This window comes from Oryzias latipes, chromosome 8 (assembly GCF_002234675.1).
Source record: "Oryzias latipes chromosome 8, ASM223467v1".
Classification (NCBI taxonomy): domain Eukaryota; kingdom Metazoa; phylum Chordata; class Actinopteri; order Beloniformes; family Adrianichthyidae; genus Oryzias; species Oryzias latipes.
Window position 1 is genome coordinate 7,241,666 of NC_019866.2, and position 6,750 is coordinate 7,248,415.

The 6,750-nt window shown below is 39.7% G+C and overlaps 1 protein-coding gene across 1 annotated transcript in view; it reads right to left on the bottom strand.

Annotated features, from left to right (window-relative positions):
• The window catches only part of elfn1 (extracellular leucine rich repeat and fibronectin type III domain containing 1), a 75,626-nt gene extending 69,300 nt beyond the window's left edge, over nt 1-6,326 (bottom strand). The window contains exon 1 of the mRNA XM_023957446.1: nt 5,732-6,326. The gene's annotated coding sequence lies outside the window, so the exon portion shown is untranslated. The remainder of the gene's footprint in view (nt 1-5,731) is intronic.
• Between the last annotated feature and the right edge of the window lie 424 nt (nt 6,327-6,750).

Sequence of the window (6,750 nt, forward strand, 5' to 3'; positions counted from 1 at the left end):
GGCTGCATCTTTCAGTTTTCGAATTTGCAGGAAACTACAAAATGCTTAATCATGTCGCATTATCACTCCACTAATCAGTTGCATCTTCCCGTAAACTGTAGCTGCACCAACTGGCTTTGCTGTGACAGACTAGTCGCTCTGAATCTCAAATCCATTTCTTCTGCGGTGCACTTTAAGAGCCTTGGACCTAACAAACTCACTCCTGGCTTTCTGCATTTCCCAAAGGAGCCAATTAACGTGTTTGGTGTCCTGTTTTATTTCTGCCTGCACTGATTGAGAGCGTGTCCTGATGCGCTGTGCACATGAACATGTCTTTGTGTCACAGAACAGAGTACAAAGCCTTCAGTCAGCCAGTCACCCGTCATTACAATGATGGCTATTAGACATAGCACCCAGGATTTTAATTATGATGAAAATCTCGTTAAGCTCCAGTGCGTTCTCTTCTGTGCGGAATTTGATATATCTTTTCGATTTAATTCAAAAATGCTTTATCGATTGCTGAAGCAACATGAGAACTAAAACTCCAAATGATATGTTCACTCACACCTGATGGTGCATTTCACACTCAGTCTGTTCCATAGTCCTTAAACAGCTTTAATGCTTTGATTGATCAGGTGAACTGTGTTGCTGTTCAAGCTCAAGGGTGCTCCAGAAAATCGCTGTAGAGATGTGTCCCTGTAGGTGCAGATGATGAGGATTTATGAAGGCATTGTTCCTCGCCACCATAAATCTGCTGCCTTTCTTCTGTAGGATCTAGTCTGCAGCTCAATGAACTTTGTCAGATTTCCATGCAAAAGGGAACAAGCCTTTGATTGTACACACATGATCCCACTTTGTTTTCATTCTTTTTCAGCATGCAGTAATAGACAAACTAATGCCTGTATCTGCAACCCACATAAGTACCCTAATGACAGCTAATTATACAGTCTATAACCGCTGTTCTCCTGTGATTGACAAATTATACGTGGCTTTGTATTGAGAGCAGATGTTTGACGGACCTGTAATTTTATTTTGTCAAAACGAGAACTGGCACGATTTGCAATAACATTGTTTCATGGAAGAAATTATTTCTTTGCTTTACATACATAGTTAATATTCAGTTGTTATGGATTTAATTATTTACTACTGAATATTGTGTGCTTTAGAAGGACAACTTGACTTTTTTACACACCACAGAAGTTGGCATTTGCCATGATCTTCATGACTTTTTAATAGATGTTGAGGTGCTCAAATGTTTGTACCACATTCTTTTTTTTGCTAAATGAGGGCTGAGCATTTGTTTTTGTGCCACTGCTTTGTGTGCCTAATTACAATGCATTTGCTTATTTTTTGGTACAGTGCACAATGCACAAAGGAAAAATCCTCAGAGCCTCTGCAGCCTCGCAGGTTTGAGCCGGCTCCGTGTTTATAAGCATCTAAAAAGGCTGCTTTGCTGGGAATTCTGATGCTGAGAAGTTTTCCGGCTTGTCCTGCACCTTTCCTGCAACACACTTGTGCAGCGTGTGCTTTCATGATCAAATGTTTCAAAAGCTTTAACCAACATTGATCATCACTTGACATTTGAAACGCACTTCCTGAACGCAGCTTTGATAGAATTGTTGTACGCTCACTCCAGTGGGATCTTATGTATAGGATATTCATCATCCAGTGCAGGTGCCTGCATGTATACAGCCATGCAAGCCATCATCTAATTACTTTGCAGCGAAGATGGCAAATAAGAGGGAGAGTAATGTTCAATGCACCTCACTCTGCCATTTCAGGATGCTTGTTTACTGAGGGGTTTCGTGCATCATAAGGCAGCCAGCAGGTGGCTGAGGAAACTACACAAATGTTTCAGACTTTCTGCAAAAGATTCATTGCTGTTTACGTCTAAATGAGTGATGAATCTCCACACTTTCGAGTGAGTCCCGACATTCACAGGTTGATCCCCACAATCAGTCAGAGGAAAAGCCTGCTGCTTGTATTCCTCTAAACGAAATTCTTAACATTTTTTTTTTGTTTCCTGCATGAAATCCAGCAAAAAAAAAGGTAATCATCTATTTTTCTTCCCAGCTTTAATTAGCAATAATAGAATTGAAAAAAATATTTTTAAAAAAAGATGCCAAGTAATTTTCCTTGAGACATGCCTGAGATGTAAAGAACAAGTGTTGACACTTTTTATAAAGTCCTCTTAGTAAATTCAAACATCTCACTCAGATGAGTGAGATTGTATACCAAAAAGGGCTCCTGTAACTGCAGGTAGTGACTCAGAAGGTAAGCATTCAAGGTGATGTTCTCTTGTTTTGTAGGCTTTTTTTTTTTTTTTGGAGATCTCATCTCTGCTAATGTGCATCTTTCACCCATTGTCTAAAGTAAATGTGCTTAGGGGCAGCTGCATTCGAAAGGACAGCGGGTTTTGTATTTATAGCCTTATCTGCTCATTACAGACTTTGTCCGATGTCGAAAAATTCTCCACCGACGGTTTACGGTTACAGAATGCTAAACAACTGGAAATAATGTTTCCTTTCAAAAGGCTCTTTTTTGGAGCTGTCATTGGTTTATAGTTTCTGATGTCTAAGCAAGACCAACTTACAGTCACAATTTTATGATATTATTGATTTTTTTAAGAAAATATATTTTTAATCTGACGAGAAGTATAAAATGATCATAAGAACAAAGAAAGATTGTATAAAAGCATCCGATCAGTACTGTGACAGCGTTTGAAACCTTTCCTTTCAAATTTACACTCAATTCAACTAATAAAGTTAATATAAACAAAATAGGGCTGCATGGTGGGGCAGTGGTTAGCGCTCTCGCCTCACAACTGTGGTCTGAACCCCGGCCGGGACTTTTCTGTATGGTGTTCTTTCCATGCATGTATGGGTTTCCTCCATGGACTCCGGCTTCCTTCGACAGTCCAAAAACATGGTTCATTGGTTAATTGGTGTCCCTATAGGTGTGCATGTGGGAGTGATTGTATGCCCTGAGACAGACGACCTGTCCAGGGTGTACCCCACCTTTGCCTAACAGTAACTGAGACCAGCTCTGGCATTAAAAAAATGGATAAACAAGATGACCCGTGCAAGAAAAGTATGCCAAATAATGGACATATGAAAATAAAAGAAGAATGTTTTTGTAAAATGTAGTCGTGTACCTGCTTCTGACTTTCAATCAGTTTGAAATTTGCAATGAAATTACATATTTAAAGCACATAATGTGCCCATTAGACTGACTAAATGATTTGTTTAACCCCTTCATGCCTGATCTTATATGTAATTATACAAAAAATATTGTTAGGTGTTTTTTCCTCTCACGGTTGATACTAAAGTAAAGTAGATTTCTGGATTAATAAAGTGTGAAGGTTTTAAATTGCATCCTATAAGACATTTAAGTGATTTTGATTTTACCAGAATGAAGTGTTGGCTTTACCATTTTAAAGATTAATTAAAATTCTATTGTTGTAAATAATTATTGTCCTTTATATTTTATTTTCTCAGTAAATCGCATATAAAGTACTTTCATCAGATGTGAATTAAACGTGTATAACTGCTCTCTAAATGCAGCTTAATAATCAATGTATTGTTTGCTTTAAAAAAAGAAAACGTTCCTTATATGAAATTTTAGTGGAAAATGTTTCAATAAAATGCAAAACATGCGTGGAACCATAGACGTTTACAGTCAGATTTAATATTCAACCTCCACTTGGACATTTTTGTCATTCTTTGATTTTTTTTCTCCTTTGTGGCTGACCCTTTCTTTCACCAAACACATCATATTTTCACTTTACTCAAATGACCGCGTTTCACGTGGGACTCCTGCAGCTGAGGTGATGCAACAGCTCTCTTAAAATGACACCCACTACTCACAGCACAATAAGTTTTAATGATTGTTGAGAGCTGTGGCACTAAATTAGGGCCTGCTGTTGTGCCATATGTTTCACAGCCTTGCCTACAAACCCTGCCTGCTTCCTTTGATTACATTTTACACTGTATTAACTGTGCAATGTTATTGTCAGACTAATTTCAAAATTCTTACCATGATAAATATTTTTTTTTAAAAAGCATTTGTTGCCTACTCTTTGCTAAATGCAATGAATATTAAATGAGGGTTTATTAAAATTAATTGTCTAATTTTTAACCTCATTTCAAAATGAATGAGGGAAAAAAAGGGCTTAAAAGGAGAAAACATGTAAAGATGTGTAAAGCTGTTGACATTACAAAGCAAGTTTCAGCTCAGATAAACAGAAATATGATCAGCAAACACTTTAGGATGCATCAGTTCACGTCATCTAGAGTAAAAAACTGTGCAAAACTGTAACACACATTGCCATTTCCATTTAGAAAGGTTAGTCACATTTCCAAAACCACTGTCCCCCCCCAGGATATCTGTCTCTCTCAAATAGCAATTTATTGAACAGGGCAGCCTCGTCTTTTCTGCTCCTCATGGCCATGAGAAGCTGTAATTCTCTCTCTGTATCCTCAGCACGATCTCTTTCTCTCCTCCACAAAGAGGCAAGCTAGGGCAGCTTGCATACAAAACAGCTGACTCAATCATCCAGCTGTATGATCAAGATAAGGGAGACTGCGGGGGGGGGAGCAGGAAAAGGGAGATGTGAAAGCAGACGAGAGAAATCTTCAGCAAAAGCAGCAGAACGAAGATGTTTTTCAGCGCTCCTAACTTTTGACATCAACAGTCTGAAGAGGAAACATGGTGACTCACGCGGAGGCTGAACGTCTCCATGAAATTCTGAAAATCAGCGGAAACATCAACAAGTATGACGATAACTGCAGTGTCAGTGGCCAAAAAGCAAACCCAGTGACCGATCCTTCAATGAACAGGAGGCTTTATAGTATAGAAGATATAGATTTGTAAGCTGAATTTCTATTAGTTCTCAAGAAACTGCAAGCATTTGGGCTGTTGTGTATCAGTAGGTTCAAATTACACAATCTTTTGGCTTTTTGGGAACCTTTAGACTTTACTGGACCCCAGGCACTACCAGAGTATAGACCACAGAGCTGATCAAACATTCTCCAAGCCTTGTGCAATTCAAATGAATCCACACGTCCGACATCCAGTGTATAGGATGGATTCCTTAGACAGATGGCAGAAACGCAGCAAAATCCCCAGCTAATCTGAGTGAGACAGTACAAGGCTAAATACAGTACAGAGTAATAACAGCATTTCTGTATCTTTAAGCCATATAATACTTATGTATTTCCCTAAATATGACTGTTTGACAGTGTTAGTCATTTATCTCACTATCAGTTCTGTATTATGAAAGGTAAAAGTCCAATGTTCAGCACAAGCGAGCTCCTGAAACAGCCCATCCGACATAAAGTTGCCGGTCCCGGAGCTGTCCGTGGTGCTGAACGGAGCAAATCGGCAGAGAAGCAGCTCTGTCGGCTTTGAGACGGATTTTCAAGCCTTTCTGATTCAATGTAAGTGCAGAAAATACTCAAATTAGCACATGCAAAAGAAAAGGGAACGTAACATACCTGAAAGACAAAGCAACAAAATAACTCCCAAACTAATGCGAAATAATAGCGGCTTCAGCGTGCGGGCGAACAAGTTGAGCTGCGTATTTTCAAATAGGCATGCACGAGTTTCCACGCAGGAAACGCACAGACGTTCAAGCACCGCTGTTGGGTCAAATCACAACAATTCTTAGGTATGACCAAACGGAAAGGCACGAGACATGACCAGCACGCGGTCAGTGACATTGGGACTTGCATGGAAGAATTCAACAGCTTACCTGCTTCACGATAGCAGGAGCTGACAGCTCACTGGATGTGAAGACGTGTCTAAAAGAAACATGTCAAAGGAGGAATCCAAATGTTCAAGAGGACGCGCCTGTGTGCAGCCTCAGAGATCCACAAAGCGGAGTGATTTGGTTCAGGGCTGAGCTCCTCGCGCTGCTCGTCTTCTCTGTATTCTGAGGAGACCAAGAGTCCTGCTTTTGGGTCTTTCTGTCGCACCGAGAGCTGACACCAGCGTTTAACCGCAATCAAAGGAGGCGTGTAGGAAGGCAGGTTTTTCACGGTATCAGGAGGGGGAATAACTGCGAGAGCAGCTCATCTTCATCCTTCAGACACGTCGAGGCAAAGTTTAAATCTCATAATAAGATTGTTTGTGACCGCAAGGCTATAAATGGTGGTTGGTTTAAGACGGGATGTCGGGAGGGTCACCGCAACTCTCGAGGTAAAAACAGGAATAAGAAAAAAAAACTCACGTAATTTAAGCCTATTAAAAAAATGTATAATTGACGTCACTTGGGCTTTGAGCTTGAGCTGCACATCTTTAAACAAACTTTCCCTCTGAGCATGGGCTCCTCCTCGCTTGAAATGATTTCAACTGCCCAATTTCACACTCTGGTTGGGGGTATGCTTAATTCTGTCCTGCATGAAAGGAGATCATCTTCCTTCTCAAAGAAAAAAAAGAGAAGATCAACTAATGCAACCAGCAGGGGGCCTGCTCATAATGAAAACCCTGCCTAATATGATCATTTATCACCATTTGGTGGCCAAACTTAAAATATATATATATATATAAATGGAACATGTGATCACAGAGGCTATAAATCAAACTATGTAAGAGCCACTTGGGCTTTTTTCACATGTTCCTTGAAATTTATAGGATTATGTGCTCTGGTAGAGTAGAATCACAAAATCAAGGAGACCATTGGAGAAGTGAAAAATGGTTCCATCAGGATGATGGTGGGTTATACATTTACTGTTATCTGAGTGAAGAATATAATGAGCATTATACTTCACA